The following is a 26186-nucleotide window of genomic DNA, read 5'->3' on the forward strand; positions in this document are numbered from 1 at the left end:
TGCCATATTAACTTCCCTACAATCACCTCTTTTCAACCACCCCTCTCCATCCATTATAGTGTTGCTGCCTCCTCTCACTTCAACTTTTATCATACTACTTTGGCTACTGCTTTCATAAGGTGTCTGAGTGTGTCCAACTGACGAATGCCTGGACATGCAGCATTCAAATTGGCTACTGCTTGCCACAGTTTCTGTGACTTATGATACCTTCTTTTCTCGAGCACCAAAGATGCAGAGTTCTCTTCTTTATTTAGCCTTCCTGACTCCCTATAATCTTTCCAACTTAAAATGTCTAAGCCAAGTCTACAAACACAAAAGCTTATATTCATTTCCCTTGCTTTCTTTTTCTAACCATTCTTCCTTTCAATAAATATGGCAATGATCAGGGTATGATTTTTGCCTTTGTCATTTACTATTACTTACAAATATAATAACTATAATTCAAGCTATAAAAATGGCAGTCCTGCCTTCAGTCTGGAGACATCTAAAGGAAGCTGCCAGATGCATGAAAACTAACTTGGTTACCAAAAATTCATCCATTTCCTTAGAACAAGAGAAATCGCTAACAGCTGGAGTGATACATTTTTGGAGAAGTATCATACTAAATTCCAGAAAACTAACCCTATCAGCAGAGATCCAAAAGAAGTTGCCAGATGCAAGACTGCTAACCTCCACACACCGTTCCCAATAATTTATCAATTTCTGAGGCAATACAGAAATCGCTGGCAGCTGGGCGATACATTTTTGGAGGAAAATATGTTAGTTCTGAGCATTATGGTCGTGCTAGAAATATTGGAGGTATGAAGAAAAGCGACAGTGGTGAGATATCATACCACTGAATAATGCTACTCCACCATACTCCAATTAAAGACAAAAAGGGTTTACTGTTGTTGCAGCATCAGCTCAGAATTAGTCCATAGGCCAACTGGTTATCAGCATCCTGCTCCTCCACAGTAGTAAGGAGACGAGGGCCTGAATCTGCTCATGACAGCAATAATCATAATAATTCATAATAATAATAGTTCCATTTCTTGCATACAAAGAATGGTATTAGAACAATAAATGTACACATTCTATACATTAACAAGTCTGGCAGTGATAGGTTGTGTATGAAGCTATTTCAAATAATATACAGTAAAATATCAGTCTGGTAGCACAAGGCACAAACTCAAGACTGACAAAAAAAAAAAGTAATACCTAAAAGAACATTTAATCTTCTAAACTGTATGTTGTATGGAGCATATGAGAAAATTTTTACACCATATGGAATAATATACCATGTGCTCTTCACAAATACACAAGTCATCTAATCACTTCCTTTACCAAAATCATATTTTCAGCCATTATTCAAACAACTTCTAATGAAGCAGGACAATGCTAGCTGCCTAGACTATTGGAGATGAAAGGAGAACCATAGCCAATATTACATAAATCACAAGGAATTAATATCTGAAGAACCTGGATATTGCACTTTATCACACAGGCACTTTTTCTAGTGAATTTTCTAAGCAGAACTCATTTCTGGTGATTCACTATTGGGTAATCAGCAACTAACTTAGTCACATGAACAAAAGTGTTCAGCTGTCAATTTGCCACTTCATCAAAACTAAACAACCAGTATAGCTCCCACCTTGGATATGGAGGAGGCGGTTGCTATACTGTACTTGGCATTTTATGCCTAATCAAGGAAAACAGAACTAATAAGCACAGGTGGAAAGAGGAGTGATATACTATGAGAAATTCACAGGGAAGCACCACTTGTACCCTTCAGCGATATGATGTAAACAAATACAGTTTGTACCATTCAACAATTAAAATGCATATGGAATTTTAATAAAAATGTATGTACTTCCTGCATACCAGTAATTTTGAAGTTTGTTACATGAATAAAATTAGCTGGCAAACATCATTGTATTCATTTAAAATAATCCTAATGCTCTCTTGACTTCATGGTGTTTGTTGGCACATATTCAAGACACATTATACTTTGGGTTTAAGCCACAAAACTACACTAACACATTCTCCAATGTGCCAGAAACATGTTCCTGGAAGGAAATTCACAAGAAAAAGTGCCCATGTGACACTGCCTTAAAGTCTAAAGATGCATGGAGAACCTTGCAGAGATGGTTTACTTTGAATGTTACCCTAGAATAATCATCAATAAAAAGAAAGTATGATTTCTTTTTCCAAACATCAACAATATAGGTTACTTAATTTGCTTAACACATAAACTTTATCAGATTCTAAGCATTAATTTACTTAATTTCAACCACAGCCTAAGTTTATTCTATTATTATTACCATTATTATTATTTTTATTATACTTTGTCGCTGTCTTGTGCATTAGGGAGGTAGCTCAAGGAAACAGATGAAAGAAAGGCCCAACCCACCCACATACACGTGTATATACATACACATCCACACACAGACCTATACATTTCAACATATACATATATATACACACACAGACACATGCATATATACACATGTACACAATTCATACTGTCTGCCCTTATTCATTCCCATCACCACATGAAATGACAACCCCCTCCCCCCCCACATGTTCGCGAGGTAGTGCTAGGAAAAGACAAAAAAGGCCAAATTCGTTCACACTCAGTCTCTAGCTGTCATGTATAATGCACTGAAACCACAGCTCCCTTTCCACATCCAGGCCCCACAAAACTTTCCACGTTTACCCCAGACGCTTCACATGCCCTGGTTCAATCCATATATCCTCTGTCAATCTTTCCTCACTCTTTCTCTCCATGTGACCAAACCATTTCAAAACACCCTCTTCTGTTCTCTCAACCACACTCTTTTTATTACCACACAGCTCTCTTACCCTTTCATTACTTACTCGATCAAACCCCCTCACACCACACATTGTCCTCAAACATCTCATTTCCAGCACATCCACCCTCCTGCAGTCAACTCTATCCATAGCCCATGCCTCGCAACTATACAACATATATATATATATATATATATATATATATATATATATATATATATATATATATATATATATATATATATATATATGAAAAAGCATATAAAAGCATAGAACAAAAGGAATAGTGTATGAGTTCTTCTAAACTTTTGTTTTAAGTAATTTCACCAATTGTGATAGCCTTTGAACTTTTGAAAAAGAACAAACATGTTATAAAGAAGAATTTTATTGTTTATCAAAGCAGTGTTAAGCAATTAAATATGATTTTGTGATAATTGTTGACTCCTTTTATGATTTATTTTATTTTTGCCAAAGGAAAAGAAATGCAAGTTTTTCTTAGTGTAGAATTGTAACAGCATTTTCAGACACCTTTATTATGTTTTTAAAAGTAAAAACGTGAGAAGCTTGGCAAGAATTTTTTCCTCGAGCTCAGTCGTGTGATGCTGATGTTACCTTAATAATGCATCAAAGGTGAGCACATTTGAAAAGGAAAACTATCCATATTGTTGTTTAAGTATGTATGCCATTAGTTACTTCATGAAGAGTCTTACCTTTTTTCTGATAAGGGGTTCATGTGGATTTTTAATGATAGGTATGAATAAACTTAGGCTGTGGTTGAAGCTGAGTAAATTAATGCTTAGAATCTGCAAGAGTTTTGGAAAGAGGGGCAAGTATGCAGTCTGTTGTGGATGAGAGAGCTTGGGAAGGGAGTCAGTTGTTGTTCGCTGATGATAGATTGCTGGTGGCTGATTCGGGTGAGAAACTGCTGAAGCTGGTGACTGAGTTTGGTAAAGTGTGTGAAAAGAAGAGAGCTGAGAGTAAATGTGAATAAGAGCAAGGTTATTAGGTACAGACAGTAGGGTTGAGGGACAAGTCAGTTGGGAGGTAAGTTTGAATGGAGAAAAACTGGAGGAAGTGAAGTGTTTTAGATATCTGGGAGTGGATTTGGCAGCAGATGGAAGTGGAAGTTTGAGGACAATGTGTGGTGTGAGGTGGTTTGATCGAGTAAGTAATGCAAGGGTAAGAGAGATGTGTGGAAATAAAAAGAACGTGGTTGAGAGAGCAGAAGAGGGTGTTTTGAAATGGTTTGGGCACATGGAGAGAATGAGTGAGGAAATATTGACCAAGAGGATATATGTGTCGGAGGTGGAGGGAACGAGGAGAAGTGGGAGACCAAATTGGAGGTGGAAAGATGGAGTGAAAAAGATTTTGAGTGATCGGGGCCTGAACATGCAGGAGGGTGAAAGGCGGGCAAGGAATAGAGTGAATTGGATCGATGTGGTATACCGGGGTTGACGTGCTGTCAGTAGATTGAATCAGGGCATGTGAAGCGTCTGGGGTAAACCATGGAAAGTTGTGTGGGGCCTGGATGTGGAAAGGGAGCTGTGGTTTCGGGCATTATTGCATGACAGCTAGAGACTGAGTATGAACGAATGGGGCCTTTGTTGTCTTTTCCTAGCGCTACCTCGCACACATGAGGGGGGAGGGGGACGGTACTCCATGTGTGGCGAGGTGGCGATGGGAATGAATGAAGGCAGACAGTGTGAATTGTGTGCATGGGTATATATGTATGTGTCTGTGTGTGTATATATATGTGTACATTGAGATGTATAGGTATGTATATTTGCGTGTGTGGATATGTATGTATATACATGTGTATGGGTGTGGGTTAGGCCATTTCTTTCGTCTGTTTCCTTGCGCTACCTCACAAACGCGGGAGACAGCGACAAAGCAAAATATAAAAAAAATAAATAATATATATATATATATGTATATATATATATATATATATATATATATATATATATATATATATATATATATAATTTTTTTTTTTATACTTTGTCGCTGTCTCCCGCGTTTGCGAGGTAGCGCAAGGAAACAGACGAAAGAAATGGCCCAACCCCCCCCCATACACATGTACATACACACGTCCACACACGCAAATATACATACCTACACAGCTTTCCATGGTTTACCCCAGACGCTTCACATGCCTTGATTCAATCCACTGACAGCACGTCAACCCCTGTATACCACATCGCTCCAATTCACTCTATTCCTTGCCCTCCTTTCACCCTCCTGCATGTTCAGGCCCCGATCACACAAAATCTTTTTCACTCCATCTTTCCACCTCCAATTTGGTCTTCCTCTTCTCCTCGTTCCCTCCACCTCCGACACATATATCCTCTTGGTCAATCTTTCCTCACTCATTCTCTCCATGTGCCCAAACCATTTCAAAACACCCTCTTCTGCTCTCTCAACCACTCTTTTTATTTCCACACATCTCTCTTACCCTTACGTTACTTACTCGATCAAACCACCTCACACCACACATTGTCCTCAAACATCTCATTTCCAGCACATCCATCCTCCTGTGCACAACTCTATCCATAGCCCACGCCTCGCAACCATACAACATTGTTGGAACCACTATTCCTTCCATACCCATTTTTGCTTTCCGAGATAATGTTCTCGACTTCCACACATTCTTCAAGGCTCCCAAAATTTTCACCCCCTCCCCCACCCTATGATCCACTTCCGCTTCCATGGTTCCATCCGCTGCCAGATCCACTCCCAGATATCTAAAACACTTCACTTCCTCCAGTTTTTCTCCATTCAAACTCACCTCCCAATTGACTTGACCCTCAACCCTACTGTACCTAATAACCTTGCTCTTATTCACATTTACTCTTAACTTTCTTCTTCCACACACTTTACCAAACTCAGTCACCAGCTTCTGCAGTTTCTCACATGAATCAGCCACCAGCGCTGTATCATCAGCGAACAACAATTGACTCACTTCCCAAGCTCTCTCATCCCCAACAGACTTCATACTTGCCCCTCTTTCCAAACTTATACCTCTGTAATTTGAGCACTCACTCTCATCCCCTTTGCCTTTGTACAATGGCACTATGCACGCATTCCGCCAATCCTCAGGCACCTCACCATGAGTCATACATACATTAAATAACCTTACCAACCAGTCAACAATACAGTCACCCCTTTTTCAATAGATTCCACTGCAATACCATCCAAACCTGCTGCTTTGCCGGCTTTCATCTTCCGCAAAGCTTTTACTACTTCTTCTCTGTTTACCAAATCATTTTCCCTAACCCTCTCACTTTGCACACCACCTCGACCAAAACACCCTATATCTGCCACTCTATCATCAAACACATTCAACAAACCTTCAAAATACTCACTCCATCTCCTTCTCACATCACCACTACTTGTTATCACCTTCCCATTAGCGCCCTTCACTGAAGTTCCCATTTGCTCCCTTGTTTTATGCACTTTATTTACCTCCTTCCAAAACATCTTTTTATTCTCCCTAAAATTTAATGATACTCTCTCACCCCAAATCTCATTTGCCCTCTTTTTCACCTCTTGCACCTTTCTCTTGACCTCCGGTCTCTTTCTTTTATACATCTCCCACTCAATTGCATTTTTTCCCTGCAAAAATCGTCCAAATGCCTCTCTCTTCTCTTTCACTAATAATCTTACTTCTTCATCCCACCACTTACTACCCTTTCTAATCAACCCACCTTCCTCGCTTCTCATGCCACAAGCATCTTTTGCGCAATCCATCACTGATTCCCTAAGTACACCCCATTCCTCCCCCACTCCCCTTACTTTCATTGTTCTCACCTTTTTCCATTCTATACTCAGTCTCTCCTGGTACTTCCTCACACAAGTCTCCTTCCCAAGCTCACTTACTCTCACCACCCTCTTCACCCCAACATTCACTCTTCTTTTCTGAAAACCCATACAAATCTTCACCTTAGCCTCCACAAGATAATGATCAGACATCCCTCCAGTTGCACCTCTCAGCACATTAAAATCCAAAAGTCTCTCTTTCGCGCACCTGTCAATTAACATGTAATCCAATAACGCTCTCTGGCCATCTCTCCGACTTACATACATATACTTATGTATATCTCGCTTTTTAAACCAGGTATTCCCAATCACCAGTCCTTTTTCAGCACATAAATCTACAAGCTCTTCACCATTTCCATTTACAACACTGAACACCCCATGTATACCAATTATTCCCTCAACTGCCACATTACTCACCTTTGCATTCAAATCACCCATCACTATAACCCGGTCTCGTGCATCAAAACCACTAACACACTCATTCAGCTGCTCCCAAAATGCTTGCCTCTCATGATCTCTCTTCTCATGCCCAGGTGCATATGCACCAATAATCACCCATCTCTCTCCATCAACTTTCAGTTTTACCCATATTAATCGAGAATTTACTTTCTTACATTCTATCACATACTCCCAGAACTCCTGTTTCAGGAGTACTGCTACTCCTTCCCTTGCTCTTGTCCTCTCACTAACCCCTGACTTTACTCCCAAGACATTCCCAAACCACTCTTCCCCTTTACACTTGAGCTTCATTTCACTCAGAACCAAAACATCCAGGTCCCTTTCCTCAAACATACTACCTATCTCTCCTTTTTTCACATCTTGGTTACATCCACACACATTTAGACACCCCAATCTGAGTCTACGAGGAGGATGAGCACTCCCCGCATGACTCCTTCTGTTTCCCATTTTTTTTAGAAAGTTTAAATACAAGGAGGTGAGGATTTCTGGCCCCCCGCTCCCGTCCCCTCCAGTCGCCTTCTACGACACGTGAGGAATGCGTGGGAAGTATTTTTTCTCCCCTATCCCCAGGGATAATATAAATATATATATATATATATATATATATATATATATATATATATATATATATATATATATATATACATACATATACACACATATACATACATATATATATATATACATATATATACATATACATATATATATATATATATATATATATATATATATATATATATATATATACATATATATATATATAAAGTATCTCACACTGATAATTACTGTAAACCTATAATCACCAGAGGCAGTGCATATCTCAATAAACAAGAACAGTTAATGCTGGTACAAGGTTTACTTATCAGTGTACTAAACAATATTCTTGAACAAAATAAAAAAGATTAAGACCCAAAACAGCAATATAAATCAATAATTAAGTACTTATGTGTAGCCGATGGATGCCTCCATGTGCACACTCCAACTCTGCAACATCTTTCCCTAGTTTTGCTTTCACCTGATTAGTCCATTCATATACAAATGACCCCAACTTACAACAGTTCGACTTACGATTTTTCAACTTTATGATGGTACAATAGCGACGTGCATTCAGTTAAAACCATACTTCAAATTTTGAATTTTTATTTTTTCCCAGCTAGTGATATGTGGTACAATAATCTCTAGGGATGCTGTGCAGTGGCAGCGAGATGCAGCTCCCAGTCAGCCACAGGATCACAGGAGTAAACAACTGTTGCCAACGTCTTTTTGTATTTTGATTTTTGTGTTTCAGCATCCCATCATGTTTAGATAATGCCTATCTGTGTCTTCTGCCTCTGGCAAGAAGAGGGAGGCAATTCTTCTCGAGATGAAATTAAAGATAACCGACCCACATGAAGTTATACCCGAGCCACCAAGAAAGTTCACAGCAAAGAAACTGGCGGAGGGGTTGACAACTATCAACACTTCATTATAAAATAGGCTTTGTGTTAGATGATTTTGTCCAACTGTAGGCTAATACAAGTGTTCTGAGAATGTTTATGGTAATCTAGGCTAAGCTACGATGTTCGGTATATTAAATGCACAGTATTAAATGTATCTTTGACATAATATTTTCAACTTATGATGAAATTATTGGAACAAAAACCCCATCGCAAATCGAGGAGCATCTGTATATGTTAAAAAGCCACGGTGACATCACATGGCACACCCATATGTACACTGAAACTTTCGGTAAACTCTCCATCCACTCTTACACAAGCATTTGCAATATTGTATAAAAGGCTTTTCCTCCATCCAACAGTTGTCCCTCTACCCCAGAGATCCTCAACACATCCTATAAAGCATTCCACTTAACTTTTTTCATGTTCTTTCCCCAGACTGTTGTTGCATCATAGTGTGTTTTCCATAAACCACACTACCACTGCAAAACAAAGGCAATCATATTCCAATTACGAAACTTTGTTATGGTGAAACTGTTTCATCCTCAAACAGTTCCCATGGTTCTCTATCTCTCTTTGATGTCCATTCCTTTCGACAACTTCCTCAAGAGGGTGGCCATGGCAAAATAGTCTCCCTACTGTTGAACTATAGTGCTGCTTCCCAGCCTTTAACGCCTCACTCTTAACAGACCACTAGGAGAGGCAACTCTAGCGCAATGTTTTTCAGAGGCTCCTTCCTAATGTTCCTACAAACTACTTCTACCTAATGTGTCTTATATTCCTGCCTAATGTTCTAACCAAATACTTCCACCACTGCAAAACAAAGGCAATCATATTCCAATTACAAAACTTTGTTATGGTGAAACTGCTTCATCCTCAAACAGGTCCCATGCTTCTCTATCTCTCTTTGATGTCCGTTCCTTTCGACAACTTCCTTAAGAGGGTGGCCATGGCAAAAGATTCTCCCTACTGTTGAACTATAGTGCCGCTTCCCAGCCTTTAATGCCTCTCTTAAAACAAAGGCAATCATATTCCAATTACGAAACTTTGTTATGGTGAAACTGTTTCATCCTCAAACAGGTCCCATGGTTCTCTATCTCTCTTTGATGTCCATTCCTTTCGACAACTTCCTCAAGAGGGTGGCCATGGCAAAAGAGTCTCCCTACTGTTGAACTATAGTGCCGCTTCCCAGCCTTTAATGCCTCTCTTAAAACAAAGGCAATCATATTCCAATTACGAAACTTTGTTATGGTGAAACTGTTTCATCCTCAAACAGGTCCCATGGTTCTCTATCTCTCTTTGATGTCCATTCCTTTCGACAACTTCCTCAAGAGGGTGGCCATGGCAAAAGAGTCTCCCTACTGTTGAACTATAGTGCCGCTTCCCAGCCTTTAACGCCTCACTCTTAACAGACCACTAGGAGAGGCAACTCTAGCGCAATGTTTTTCAGAGGCTCCTTCCTAAGGTTCCTACAAACTACTTCTACCTAATGTGTCTTATATTCCTGCCTAATGTTCTAACCAAATACTTCCACCTAATGCTCCTCTCACTACTTTTTCTATTGGGCAGGGCGAAAACAAAGTACTCAACACAGGAAAATCTAGTTGCAAAGAATGAGTTATGCAAGTTAAGCACTGTCAAGTATTATGAGTAACAAGGAGAGATTATATGTCTGAGGACAGAATGCCAACAGTCCACATGTAAGAGAGGCAGAAAGAATACACAGCTACCTAGGTCAAAGGAGTGCAACGTGACTACCACTGAAGCGCTGGCTCACTGTACAGCAGTCACTAGCCCTCCCAATATCCAAGCAGGCAGTACCAGTAATTTACCTTCCAGTTTGGTGGCTGACTACCAACTACTACCCACTTTTATCAGTAATATAGCTATCATTGAGCAGAGACTATTATCAATAATTAATTATCTTGATTCATTCAACTTCCATACACACAAAGAATGACCAACAAACATGTCCAATCATATATCTCTCCCCAGTTTCATTACTAATAATTATCAAGTTTATACCTGACTTTATTAAACTAGACTGATAAAAAAATTGCAAAGGAAAGCAAAGAAAAACACATCCATGAGTACTATTGAGACCGTTATGTTGACAGAAAAAATGCAAAGCAAACAAATGATTTAAGAAATAGTATACTATACTTGTGAACTACCAATGCCGAAATGAACTTGCCGTGCCAAAGTGAACCTGTGGAAATCTCTTCCTTCATCATTCCCTTTTCTACCTTTAAAAATTTTCATAAATACGTGAGTGCCCTGATTAATTTCTTCCTTTATTTTCTTTTCACCTATAATATGTTCTGTCCATGCCATATCAGTCACTAAAAAAAAAAAAAAAAAAAAAAAAAAAAAAAAAAGCACAAACTCTAATTGGATATTATTTTTCATCCAAACTCATGACTTACTCCATGTTACATACACGTGAATGCATTACTCTTTTGCCCCAATTCTCAGGATTACTGATTTAAACAGAAATCAAAGTACGTCTGTAACCCATCTCAGTAAGATCTATTAACTTTTCAAATCTACCATACCAGTATGAATCATTTTTTGTGATAAAATAAATTACTGTACCTACTCTGCATTCAATATAATAATACCCTGTACATAAGTTACCGTCAATCCCTCAACTCTTATATATGCTATCTAAACCATCACTCCCTCAACTCTATTAAGTTTTATCTATAACATCATTCCCTCAACTCTCGTAAAATGCTACCTATATCACTATTCCTCAACTCTTCTAAATGCTATATATAAACAACCAATCCCTCAACTCCTGTAACTTCTATCTAAACCCCCATTCCTTTTGTTAAGGGCTGTCTATAACATCATTCCTCAACTCTCGTAAATGATACCTATACTTGTATTCAACTCTTTCTAAATGCTACCTAAACCACCAATCCCTATACTCCTGTAAATTCTATCTATACCAACATTCCCTTAACTCTTAAAAATGCGATCTGTTAGTGTAAATATAACCAGGATCACAAATTATCTCACATCTCAATCAAACTGTAAAACAGAACAATGTTGTCAGGAGACGCATAATGAAACAGATACTATTAGAGTAAGCTACTCACTACCAATAAGTAAAATCAAGATGGAAAGAAAGATTGTATCCCCTTGGACTATTTGTTTACTGTTGATAGCGGATATTAGCAAAACCTGGCCCATCCACTTGACTTGCAATCTAATTTGAAAAAAATAAATGAAATCCATACTCCTCCCTTTGGGAGCCTTCATTGTCTTCATTTTGTACCTAGATATGTACATCATTCCAGGTTCAAAACTGCAGCTCATTACAGCACTTATTTTGTCAACAAGTCGTCACAGGCAGGTTAAACAGTATCATAGTAACCACCTATTTTCACTTATTACCACCTTATTACTAATATAGTAGCAAAAGCAAATGTCTACAAATAATTCATTTTTATTTCTATTATACTATGTCACTGTCTCCCGCATTAGCGAGGTAGCGCAGGGAAACAGACAAAAGAATGGCCTAACCCACCCACATACACATATATATACATAAACGTCCACACACAGCACATATACATACCTATACATCTCAACGTATACATATATATACACACACAGACATATACATGTATACACATGTACATAATTCATGCTGTCTGCCCTTATTCATTCCCTTCGCCACCCCACCACACATGAAATGACAACCCCCTCCCCCTGCATTTGTGCAAGGTAGCACTAGGAAAAGACAACAAAGGCCACATTCATTCACACTCAGTCTCTAGCTGTCATGTATAATGCACCGAAACCACAGCTCCCTTTCCACATCCAGGCCCCACAAAACTTTCCATGGTTTACCCAAGATGCTACAAATAAACAAATATTAATTCTGAAAAGAAAAAAGACAAAAGTTACAGTATTTACAAGTTTATTAAGGAATCAAACACTATAAAGTGCTAACAAATAAACAAATATTAATTCTGAAAAGAAAAAAGAAAAAAGTTACAGCATTTACAAATTTACTAAGGAATCAAACACTATAAAGTGCTAACATAATTCGCAACATTCTACTTTATACTACAACATTATATAAGGAGACAGAGGGGAGGATAATTTCAAATTCATCTAGTTATACAGGGGTGTATGGGAAAATAAACTTATGACATCACGTACTATAATGTCACCACATTAAATTTGTTAGCATCATAACAACTAGATTACATAAAAAAATTACAAAATTTAAAGGTATCACCATCATATAAGCATACCATTGATTTCATTTTGCAGATAGTATAACATATCTGAAGTAAAATGAGCCCAAGGTAACATGGAGGAGCATTACTTTTTCTCCAATCATAACTGTTAATGGGAAGGGGAATGAAGATCAATGTAAATATAGCATTGCCATACAGGCAATATGGTTGACAGAGAAATCAACTATGAAAACTATCATGTAATCTCACCAATCAGCCAAGATTTATGGCAAAAATTTCACCACCATTAATGATGCAATGACTGATTAGGAGTGGTGGGCGGTGGCTCCACCAGCTGCCCAGGGTGTTGTCTAGGCTATATTTATGAAAAGTCAACATATGCTTTAATTACTGTGCTTGGAATACTTCAATATCCAGTTTAAATAGAAAACAAATGTTCATCCCAGCTGCTGAGGGAGGTTAGACAACATCTTTGTAAGTTCCATTCAATTTTACATCACCTAATTTTTAAGTTCACTAATCCACAAAAATCCTTAGATCTATGATATGCTAACGTATGTTTGTACACTATAACCTAACATGGAAATACTTAGGGGGGAGGGGGGGAATCAACCCAAAATATTCCTGATCTTCATGACCCTCCCCACTTTGTTCCCATGAAATAAAGTAACATATCTATTAATACATTAATCCCTGGATGTCACTACCAACGTGATATCAACCATGGCTTACGCCCTTTACATCCAAATTATCATACCTGTTTCAAGGTAATACAATTCTTATTCCACCCTTGTGATACATGAACTAATCATAATGCATAGCATCTGATCTAATGCACCATTCTATTAGAGTTCATATTACAAATATATATATATTAATATATATATATATATATATATAATATAATATATATATATTATATAAGCAGCAGATGGAAGTGGAAGTTTGAGGACAATGTGTGGTGTGAGGTGGTTTGATCGAGTAAGTAATGCAAGGGTAAGAGAGATGTGTGGAAATAAAAAGAACGTGGTTGAGAGAGCAAAAGAGGGTGTTTTGAAATGGTTTGGGCACATGGAGAGAATGAGTGAGGAAATATTGACCAAGAGGATATATGTGTCGGAGGTGGAGGGAACGAGGAGAAGTGGGAGACCAAATTGGAGGTGGAAAGATGGAGTGAAAAAGATTTTGAGTGATCGGGGCCTGAACATGCAGGAGGGTGAAAGGCAGGCAAGGAATAGAGTGAATTGGATCGATGTGGTATACCGGGGTTGACGTGCTGTCAGTAGATTGAATCAGGGCATGTGAAGCGTCTGGGGTAAACCATGGAAAGTTGTGTGGGGCCTGGATGTGGAAAGGGAGCTGTGGTTTCGGGCATTATTGCATGACAGCTAGAGACTGAGTATGAACGAATGGGGCCTTTGTTGTCTTTTCCTAGCGCTACCTCGCACACATGAGGGGGGAGGGGGACGGTACTCCATGTGTGGCGAGGTGGCGATGGGAATGAATGAAGGCAGACAGTGTGAATTGTGTGCATGGGTATATATGTATGTGTCTGTGTGTGTATATATATGTGTACATTGAGATGTATAGGTATGTATATTTGCGTGTGTGGATATGTATGTATATACATGTGTATGGGTGTGGGTTAGGCCATTTCTTTCCTCTGTTTCCTTGCGCTACCTCACAAACGCGGGAGACAGCGACAAAGCAAAATATAAAAAAATAAATAATATATATATATATATATATATATATGTATATATATATATATATATATATATATATATATATATATATATATATATATATATATATATATTTTCTTTCTTTTCTTTCAAACTATTCGCCATTTCCCGCATTAGCGAGGTAGCGTTAAGAACAGAGGACTGGGCCTTTGAGGGAATACCCTCACCTGGCCCAATTCTCTGTTCCTTCTTTTGGAAAATTAAAAAAAAACCGAGAGGTAGCGCAAGGAAACAGACGAAAGAAATGGCCCAACCCCCCCCCCCATACACATGTACATACACACGTCCACACACGCAAATATACATACCTACACAGCTTTCCATGGTTTACCCCAGACGCTTCACATGCCCTGATTCAATCCACTGACAGCACGTCAACCCCTGTATACCACATCGCTCCAATTCACTCTATTCCTTGCCCTCCTTTCACCCTCCTGCATGTTCAGGCCCCAATCACACAAAATCTTTTTCACTCCATCTTTCCACCTCCAATTTGGTCTTCCTCTTCTCCTCGTTCCCTCCACCTCCGACACATATATCCTCTTGGTCAATCTTTCCTCACTCATTCTCTCCATGTGCCCAAACCATTTCAAAACACCCTCTTCTGCTCTCTCAACCACTCTCTTTTTATTTCCACACATCTCTCTTACCCTTACGTTACTTACTCGATCAAACCACCTCACACCACACATTGTCCTCAAACATCTCATTTCCAGCACATCCATCCTCCTGCGCACAACTCTATCCATAGCCCACGCCTCGCAACCATACAACATTGTTGGCACCACTATTCCTTCCATACCCATTTTTGCTTTCCGAGATAATGTTCTCGACTTCCACACATTCTTCAAGGCTCCCAAAATTTTCGCCCCCTCCCCCACCCTATGATCCACTTCTGCTTCCATGGTTCCATCCGCTGCCAGATCCACTCCCAGATATCTAAAACACTTCACCTTCTCCAGTTTTTCTCCATTCAAACTCACCTCCCAATTGACTTGACCCTCAACCCTACTGTACCTAATAACCTTGCTCTTATTCACATTTACTCTTAACTTTCTTCTTCCACACACTTTACCAAACTCAGTCACCAGCTTCTGCAGTTTCTCACATGAATCAGCCACCAGCGCTGTATCATCAGCGAACAACAACTGACTCACTTCCCAAGCTCTCTCATCCCCAACAGACTTCATACTTGCCCCTCTTTCCAAACTTATACCTCTGTAATTTGAGCACTCACTCTTATCCCCTTTGCCTTTGTACAATGGCACTATGCACGCATTCCGCCAATCCTCAGGCACCTCACCATGAGTCATACATACATTAAATAACCTTACCAACCAGTCAACAATACAGTCACCCCTTTTTCAATAGATTCCACTGCACTGCAATACCATCCAAACCTGCTGCCTTGCCGGCTTTCATCTTCCGCAAAGCTTTTACTACCTCTTCTCTGTTTACCAAATCATTTTCCCTAACCCTCTCACTTTGCACACCACCTCAACCAAAACACCCTATATCTGCCACTCTATCATCAAACACATTCAACAAACCTTCAAAATACTCACTCCATCTCCTTCTCACATCACCACTACTTGTTATCACCTTCCCATTAGCGCCCTTCACTGAAGTTCCCATTTGCTCCCTTGTTTTATGCACTTTATTTACCTCCTTCCAAAACATCTTTTTATTCTCCCTAAAATTTAATGATACTCTCTCACCCCAAATCTCATTTGCCCTCTTTTTCACCTCTTGCACCTTTCTCTTGACCTCCGGTCTCTTTCTTTTATACATCTCCCACTCAATTGCATTTTTTCCCTGCAAAAATCGTCCAAATGCCTCTCTCTTCTCTTTCACTAATAATCTTACTTCTTCATCCCACCACTCACTACCCTTTCTAATCAACCCACCTTCCTCGCTTCTCATGCCACAAGCATCTTTTGCGCAATCCATCACTGATTCCCTAAGTACACCCCATTCCTCCCCCACTCCCCTTACTTTCATTGTTCTCACCTTTTTCCATTCTGTACTCAGTCTCTCCTGGTACTTCCTCACACAAGTCTCCTTCCCAAGCTCACTTACTCTCACCACCCTCTTCATCCCAACATTCACTCTTCTTTTCTGAAAACCCATACAAATCTTCACCTTAGCCTCCACAAGATAATGATCAGACATCCCTCCAGTTGCACCTCTCAGCACATTAACATCCAAAAGTCTCTCTTTCGCGCACCTGTCAATTAACATGTAATCCAATAACGCTCTCTGGCCATCTCTCCTACTTACATACATATACTTAAGTATATCTTGCTTTTTAAACCAGGTATTCCCAATCACCAGTCCTTTTTCAGCACATAAATCTACAAGCTCTTCACCATTTCCATTTACAACACTGAACACCCCATGTATACCAATTATTCCCTCAACTGCCACATTACTCACCTTTGCATTCAAATCACCCATCACTATAACCCGGTCTCGTGCATCAAAACCACTAACACACTCATTCAGCTGCTCCCAAAACGCTTGCCTCTCATGATCTCTCTTCTCATGCCCAGGTGCATATGCACCAATAATCACCCATCTCTCTCCATCAACTTTCAGTTTTACCCATATTAATCGAGAATTTACTTTCTTACATTCTATCACATACTCCCAGAACTCCTGTTTCAGGAGTACTGCTACTCCTTCCCTTGCTCTTGTCCTCTCACTAACCCCTGACTTTACTCCCAAGACATTCCCAAACCACTCTTCCCCTGTACACTTGAGCTTCATTTCACTCAGAACCAAAACATCCAGGTCCCTTTCCTCAAACATACTACCCATCTCTCCTTTTTTCACATCTTGGTTACATCCACACACATTTAGACACCCCAATCTGAGTCTACGAGGAGGATGAGCACTCCCCGCATGACTCCTTCTGTTTCCCATTTTTTTTAGAAAGTTTAAATACAAGGAGGTGAGGATTTCTGGCCCCCCGCTCCCGTCCCCTCCAGTCGCCTTCTACGACACGTGAGGAATGCGTGGGAAGTATATAAAGTATCTCACACTGATAATTACTGTAAACCTATAATCACCAGAGGCAGTGCATATCTCAATAAACAAGAACAGTTAATGCTGGTACAAGGTTTACTTATCAGTGTACTAAACAATATTCTTGAACAAAATAAAAAAGATTAAGACCCAAAACAGCAATATAAATCAATAATTAAGTACTTATGTGTAGCCGATGGATGCCTCCATGTGCACACTCCAACTCTGCAACATCTTTCCCTAGTTTTGCTTTCACCTGATTAGTCCATTCATATACAAATGACCCCAACTTACAACAGTTCGACTTACGATTTTTCAACTTTATGATGGTACAATAGCGACGTGCATTCAGTTAAAACCATACTTCAAATTTTGAATTTTTATTTTTTCCCAGCTAGTGATATGTGGTACAATAATCTCTAGGGATGCTGTGCAGTGGCAGCAAGATGCAGCTCCCAGTCAGCCACAGGATCACAGGAGTAAACAACTGTTGCCAACGTCTTTTTGTATTTTGATTTTTGTGTTTCAGCATCCCATCATGTTTAGATAATGCCTATCTGTGTCTTCTGCCTCTGGCAAGAAGAGGGAGGCAATTCTTCTCGAGATGAAATTAAAGATAACCGACCCACATGAAGTTATACCCGAGCCACCAAGAAAGTTCACAGCAAAGAAACTGGTGGAGGGGTTGACAACTATCAACACTTCATTATAAAATAGGCTTTGTGTTAGATGATTTTGTCCAACTGTAGGCTAATACAAGTGTTCTGAGAATGTTTATGGTAAGCTAGGCTAAGCTACGATGTTCGGTATATTAAATGCACAGTATTAAATGTATCTTTGACATAATATTTTCAACTTATGATGGAATTATTGGAACAAAAACCCCATCGCAAATCGAGGAGCATCTGTATATGTTAAAAAGCCACGGTGACATCACATGGCACACCCATATGTACACTGAAACTTTCGGTAAACTCTCCATCCACTCTTACACAAGCATTTGCAATATTGTATAAAAGGCTTTTCCTCCATCCAACAGTTGTCCCTCTACCCCAGAGATCCTCAACACATCCTATAAAGCATTCCACTTAACTTTTTTCATGTTCTTTCCCCAGACTGTTGTTGCATCATACTGTGTTTTCCATAAACCACACTACCACTGCAAAACAAAGGCAATCATATTCCAATTACGAAACTTTGTTATGGTGAAACTGATTCATCCTCAAACAGTTCCCATGGTTCTCTATCTCTCTTTGATGTCCATTCCTTTCGACAACTTCCTCAAGAGGGTGGCCATGGCAAAATAGTCTCCCTACTGTTGAACTATAGTGCCGCTTCCCAGCCTTTAACGCCTCACTCTTAACAGACCACTAGGAGAGGCAACTCTAGCGCAATGTTTTTCAGAGGCTCCTTCCTAATGTTCCTACAAACTACTTCTACCTAATGTGTCTTATATTCCTGCCTAATGTTCTAACCAAATACTTCCACCACTGCAAAACAAAGGCAATCATATTCCAATTACGAAACTTTGTTATGGTGAAACTGCTTCATCCTCAAACAGGTCCCATGCTTCTCTATCTCTCTTTGATGTCCGTTCCTTTCGACAACTTCCTCAAGAGGGTGGCCATGGCAAAAGATTCTCCCTACTGTTGAACTATAGTGCCGCTTCCCAGCCTTTAATGCCTCTCTTAAAACAAAGGCAATCATATTCCAATTACGAAACTTTGTTATGGTGAAACTGTTTCATCCTCAAACAGGTCCCATGGTTCTCTATCTCTCTTTGATGTCCATTCCTTTCGACAACTTCCTCAAGAGGGTGGCCATGGCAAAAGAGTCTCCCTACTGTTGAACTATAGTGCCGCTTCCCAGCCTTTAACGCCTCACTCTTAACAGACCACTAGGAGAGGCAACTCTAGCGCAATGTTTTTCAGAGGCTCCTTCCTAATGTTCCTACAAACTACTTCTACCTAATGTGTCTTATATTCCTGCCTAATGTTCTAACCAAATACTTCCACCTAATGCTCCTCTCACTACTTTTTCTATTGGGCAGGGCGAAAACAAAGTACTCAACACAGGAAAATCTAGTTGCAAAGAATGAGTTATGCAAGTTAAGCACTGTCAAGTATTATGAGTAAAAAGGAGAGATTATATGTCTGAGGACAGAATGCCAACAGTCCACATGTAAGCGAGGCAGAAAGAATACACAGCTACCTAGGTCAAAGGAGTGCAACGTGACGACCACTGAAGCGCTGGCTCACTGTACAGCAGTCACTAGCCCTCCCAATATCCAAGCAGGCAGTACCAGTAATTTACCTTCCAGTTTGGTGGCTGACTACCAACTACTACCCACTTTTATCAGTAATATAGCTATCATTGAGCAGAGACTATTATCAATAATTAATTATCTTGATTCATTCAACTTCCATACACACAAAGAATGACCAACAAACATGTCCAATCATATATATCTCCCCAGTTTCATTACTAATAATTATCAAGTTTATACCTGACTTTATTAAACTAGAATGATAAAAAAATTGCAAAGGAAAGCAAAGAAAAACACATCCATGAGTACTATTGAGACCGTTATGTTGACAGAAAAAATGCAAAGCAAACAAATGATTTAAGAAATAGTATACTATACTTGTGAACTACCAATGCCGAAATGAACTTGCCGTGCCAAAGTGAACCTGTGGAAATCTCTTCCTTCATCATTCCCTTTTCTACCTTTAAAATTTTTCATAAATACGTGAGTGCCCTGATTACTTTCTTCCTTTATTTTCTTTTCACCTATAATATGTTATGTCCATGCCATATCAGTCACTAAAAAAAAAAAAAAGCACAAACTCTAATTGGATATTATTTTTCATCCACACTCATGACTTACTCCATGTTACATACACGTGAATGCATTACTCTTTTGCCCCAATTCTCAGGATTACTGATTTAAACAGAAATCAAAGTACGTCTGTAACCCATCTCAGTAAGATCTATTAACTTTTCAAATCTACCATACCAGTATGAATCATTTTTTGTGATAAAATAAATTACTGTACCTACTCTGCATTCAATATAATAATACCCTGTACATAAGTTACCGTCAATCCCTCAACTCTTATATATGCTATCTAAACCATCACTCCCTCAACTCTATTAAGTTTTATCTATAACATCATTCCCTCAACTCTCGTAAAATGCTACCTATATCACTATTCCTCAACTCTTCTAAATGCTATATATAAACAACCAATCCCTCAACTCCTGTAACTTCTATCTAAACCCCCATTCCTTTTGTTAAGGGCTGTCTATAACATCATTCCTCAACTCTCGTAAATGCTACCTATACTTGTATTCAACTCTTTCTAAATGCTACCTAAACCACCAATCCCTATACTCCTGTAAATTCTATCTATACCAACATTCCCTTAACTCTTAAAAATGCGATCTGTTAGTGTAAATATAACCAGGATCACAAATTATCTCACATCTCAATCAAACTGTAAAACAGAACAATGTTGTCAGGAGACGCATAATGAAACAGATACTATTAGAGTAAGCTACTCACTACCAATAAGTAAAATCAAGATGGAATGAAAGATTGTATCCCCTTGGACTATTTGTTTACTGTTGATAGCGGATATTAGCAAAACCTGGCCCATCCACTTGACTTGCAATCTAATTTGAAAAAAATAAATGAAATCCATACTCCTCCCTTTGGGAGCCTTCATTGTCTTCATTTTGTACCTAGATATGTACATCATTCCAGGTTCAAAACTGCAGCTCATTACAGCACTTATTTTGTCAACAAGTCGTCACAGGCAGGTTAAACAGTATCATAGTAACCACCTATTTTCACTTATTACCACCTTATTACTAATATAGTAGCAAAAGCAAATGTCTACAAATAATTCATTTTTATTTCTATTATACTTTGTCACTGTCTCCCGCATTAGCGAGGTAGCGCAGGGAAACAGACAAAAGAATGGCCTAACCCACCCACATACACATATATATACATAAACGTCCACACACAGCACATATACATACCTATACATCTCAACGTATACATATATATACACACACAGACATATACATGTATACACATGTACATAATTCATGCTGTCTGCCCTTATTCATTCCCTTCGCCACCCCACCACACATGAAATGACAACCCCCTCCCCCTGCATTTGTGCAAGGTAGCACTAGGAAAAGACAACAAAGGCCACATTCATTCACACTCAGTCTCTAGCTGTCATGTATAATGCACCGAAACCACAGCTCCCTTTCCACATCCAGGCCCCACAAAACTTTCCATGGTTTACCCAAGATGCTACAAATAAACAAATATTAATTCTGAAAAGAAAAAAGACAAAAGTTACAGTATTTACAAGTTTATTAAGGAATCAAACACTATAAAGTGCTAACAAATAAACAAATATTAATTCTGAAAAGAAAAAAGAAAAAAGTTACAGCATTTACAAATTTACTAAGGAATCAAACACTATAAAGTGCTAACATAATTCGCAACATTCTACTTTATACTACAACATTATATAAGGAGACAGAGGGGAGGATAATTTCATATTCATCTAGTTATACAGGGGTGTATGGGAAAATAAACTTATGACATCACGTACTATAATGTCACCACATTAAATTTGTTAGCATCATAACAACTAGATTACATAAAAAAATTACAAAATTTAAAGGTATCACCATCATATAAGCATACCATTGATTTCATTTTGCAGATAGTATAACATATCTGAAGTAAAATGAGCCCAAGGTAACATGGAGGAGCATTACTTTTTCTCCAATCATAACTGTTAATGGGAAGGGGAATGAAGATCAATGTAAATATAGCATTGCCATACAGGCAATATGGTTGACAGAGAAATCAACTATGAAAACTATCATGTAATCTCACCAATCAGCCAAGATTTATGGCAAAAATACACCACCATTAATGATGCAATGACTGATTAGGAGTGGTGGGCGGTGGCTCCACCAGCTGCCCAGGGTGTTGTCTAGGCTATATTTATGAAAAGTCAACATATGCTTTAATTACTGTGCTTGGAATACTTCAATATCCAGTTTAAATAGAAAACAAATGTTCATCCCAGCTGCTGAGGGAGGTTAGACAACATCTTTGTAAGTTCCATTCAATTTTACATCACCTAATTTTTAAGTTCACTAATCCACAAAAATCCTTAGATCTATGCTATGCTAACGTATGTTTGTACACTATAACCTAACATGGAAATACTTAGGGGGGAGGGGGGGAATCAACCCAAAATATTCCTGATCTTCATGACCCTCCCCACTTTGTTCCCATGAAATAAAGTAACATATCTATTAATACATTAATCCCCTGGATGTCACTACCAACGTGATATCAACCATGGCTTACGCCCTTTACATCCAAATTATCATACCTGTTTCAAGGTAATACAATTCTTATTCCACCCTTGTGATACATGAACTAATCATAATGCATAGCATCTGATCTAATGCACCATTCTATTAAGAGTTCATATTACAAATATATATATATATATATATATATATATATATATATATATATATATATATATATATATATATAAGGCTATGTAATATTACCAACTCCCAGCATGACACATTTATTTACACTATCTCTAATACAATATATTCACATAACAGCCATAGTTTCTTTACCCACAACTATTAAAAATGTGCTAGAGATGCTACAGTGTACAAAATTCGAGGCGTAAACCTGGCCGAGGCCCGCCCCTCCTCACCATGGCTGCGAACCATCAAATTACTACTTACATCACTGCGACACTCGCTGGCTCCCTCCAATCGCAATTAACCTCAAAAAAGTCTACGGAATGTGGAGAAGAAGCTGCGGGGTGATGAGCGAAAGCCAACAGTCTTAAAGCTAACAGTGTAACCACCACATCTAACCACTCGACCAGGTAACCACACCAGCAACGGGTCAACACCTATCATGACCTTTCCAACTCACCCAAATTCGCGATGACAGTTGACTATGACTCAGCGAAATACGTGTTCCAAGTGAATCTACACTATTTCGGCTCTGAACGGGGCAGTACTCTGTCCGCCTTACACTCACTAGAGCAGGCCAGCCGCCACTGTAAATTTAAGGAGGCCGGTACCACAAACCAACGTGGTTCTCACTTAGGAAGGAACGTGGTAGACTCGCAACAAAACACTCGTCGCTCTCCGCTAAACAAACTAGATCTACGATGTTTTTCTCTCGTTTATTTCCCAACAAAAGCTATATAACTCAACGTTACTTTCGTTAAAAATGATTTTTTTTCCTTAATCGTGAAATGATGAAGGAAACAGTGGAATCAGTCAAGATGGTGGTAAAGGATCATGACTTGCTGGTGGCGGATATCAGCTGATTGGCGCAACAATTGCAGACGACAACATGTAACAATTTGGGCGGGAACAAATTGTTTGAAATATTAATGAGGGTGACAAAGTACCTACCGTTCTGAATGTAGAGTTATCCAAAAAGGATAATTATTCATTACGTTTGCTAACTTTGTAAGTAATATCTACTTAATTCTATTGGTGAAAATCACATATCAGAATATTGTTAGAGAAAACGGTCAGTGCTTTGTTCAAGCGCACACTTAGCCTTTCGGATATTATATAACAACTGCAATCGCACTCCTCAGTTGCATGGGTTATAAATCTATATATATTGATTAATGAGAGTCTTATGCGAGACTAATTATCTTTCTAGCAAAGGAAGTGGGACACATGTAAAAGATTATCAGAAATCCTTCCATGTGAGTGTATTGATCTGAAAATATGCTTAGCAATACCATTAGGTAATGTAAACTCCCACTGTCGTTAACCGTTTTCTTTAGACTGATTTGTTAAAAAGTTATTTCAACGTTAACGATGAACATAAGGCTGGGGCAACACCATATCTTAGTAAATCATGTAAGAGTATTTCTACGAAGTAACACAATTATTCTCCTTGAATTACCATTAACGGTAACAAGAAATCGTTTCTTTCACTGACGAACATGCATGTAACAGAGACCACGCTGAATAGTTTTGTAATGGCTGTAGTCAAAAGGAATCAAACTAAAACCTCACAATGAGCTGCAGGTCTAAGAAGACTATAATAAAAACAGGCGCATTGCTTCCGCAGAGCTGCATGTTACACAACGTCGACTTGCAATGCTTCCCTTTTTCAGCGCAGGGTATGTATTGTGGGAAATGGAACTACTTTGACGCCTCTCCTGACATCAATGGCTTGTCATTCTATAGCTGGGAGTCTGATCACTCCTGCAGATAATGTCTTCAAACCCTGGTCAGTTTGGGAAGCATACCTCTACTGAAGAAAGTGTGAAAATCATGTATAACAGATGAAACCAGTCATCCTGCAGGGAGCTGCTGCTCTTTCCCTTCACTTTGGTTAGATTTAACGTGAACACAATTCTATTCAACTATTCTCCTTTTTTTTTTTATCTTAGTATAAATGATATGCATGAAAGTAAGTCTTGCGGATGTAAATCTTTTGTGGTATCCATTCGCATGTAAATCAGCAATAAACCAATAAAATTACATGTGCTTTAAAAAAAGAGACTCAATTTTTTTGAGATTGTACAAAAGAAAAATCATCAAGAGAATAAGGTACATCTTCAATGATCTTGCGTATTAAAAGCCAATTATTTCACTGGAAATTACGTGAATTTTGGAGACAAAAGAAGCGAATCCCAGGCGGACGACGACGGGGCAGCCAACCTCTCTTGAGCAGTACTGTACACAATAAATTTGATGCTAATGAAGATTTATGATATCTTTCAGTTATCTTAACCTTTAAGTCACTCGTTAAAGGCCTGATTGACGTTAATTACCGATGAAAGAACCTCGTTCGTGTCGTCACTTCCAAAATAGACATACAATTAAGATAACGGAATTTCCTATTTTGAAAAAGCATGTTAATTTGTTTCACCGAATAAAACTTTTAATTACAGCTATTATTTTGTTATCAAATACCATAATTCCCTTCAAATATAATCATCGAACTTATTTTAAGAGCTATAGTTAGTGTTGTGAGAGTTCGATATGTTAGTGATATAATCTAAAACTCAAATGACTCATAAAACACTAAGATCCTTAAGATACAATGTATTCGCACATACTACTCTTATTCTGAGCTTTTCATCATTATCTTGAGTTCGTAATATGCCTTTACAGCTCGACTAACCTGGGAGGAAGCGAGATGTGTAGCGAGATGGAGACAGGTGCCACGTATATAGAGATCACATGTTTATAAGGTTTTGGAATTATCTTTGACATCTGAAGAATGTATTGAAGCTGACGACCTTGGTGGCCCCGGTAGTTAATAGGCCAAAACAGCTTAACTGAGATGGATGTTATTGTTTGTCAGTGCTTGAGGCAGACGAGGCTGTGTGAGCACTCCAGTGGCTGGCCTGAACCTGTTCTCGGTAAAGACACGGTACCGATACAAGGTCAAGAGACGGGGTTAACACGAGTGTTAAACCCACTTCTTTTAAGGCAAAGTGTAATCACAATTAGTACTTACACATATGCGATATCTTTAGCATGACGGTACAAGGCAAGTGTGATGACGTTTCACATTAGGATTGAAGCAGATTAAAGGCTTACTTAGGTCATCATTAACGTTCGTTCCGTTGCGT

At 38.7% G+C, this 26186-nt stretch overlaps 1 protein-coding gene across 2 annotated transcripts in view; it reads right to left on the bottom strand.

Annotated features, from left to right (window-relative positions):
* Positions 1 to 23686, bottom strand: part of Larp4B (La-related protein 4B) — a 276157-nt gene extending 252471 nt beyond the window's left edge. The window contains exon 1 of one of the 2 annotated variants that reach the window (XM_071666630.1): positions 23504 to 23686. The gene's annotated coding sequence lies outside the window, so the exon portion shown is untranslated. Of the gene's footprint in view, positions 1 to 23307; positions 23427 to 23503 lie in introns of those variants that run through there. The other variant, XM_071666631.1, reaches the window with a different exon arrangement.
* Between the last annotated feature and the right edge of the window lie 2500 nt (positions 23687 to 26186).

Source organism: Panulirus ornatus, chromosome 11 (genome assembly GCF_036320965.1).
Source record: "Panulirus ornatus isolate Po-2019 chromosome 11, ASM3632096v1, whole genome shotgun sequence".
Taxonomy (NCBI): Eukaryota; Metazoa; Arthropoda; class Malacostraca; order Decapoda; family Palinuridae; genus Panulirus; species Panulirus ornatus.